Below are 215 nucleotides of genomic sequence, written 5' to 3'. Positions count from 1 at the left end.
CAGAGCCTCCCCCTGGATCCCAGATAACCCACCCACCTGCCACCCAGTTACCTCCAGGGCCAGCGCCTGGCCAGGCTCCTCCGCCCTCAAAGCACAGTTGTCTCTTCACATGCAGGTACCAGCTGGGGCTGCAAATGTCACCCATGAGCCTTTTACAGCCAACACAGTCATCAGCAGAACACCTTAGATACAAGTTGCCCGGTGCAGGCCTGGGA

This window comes from Delphinapterus leucas, chromosome 2, assembly GCF_059928025.1.
Source record: "Delphinapterus leucas isolate spDelLeu-1000000601 "Yukka" chromosome 2, BTC_Dleu_Yukka2, whole genome shotgun sequence".
Taxonomy (NCBI): domain Eukaryota; kingdom Metazoa; phylum Chordata; class Mammalia; order Artiodactyla; family Monodontidae; genus Delphinapterus; species Delphinapterus leucas.
This window is presented reverse-complemented; position numbering follows the sequence as displayed.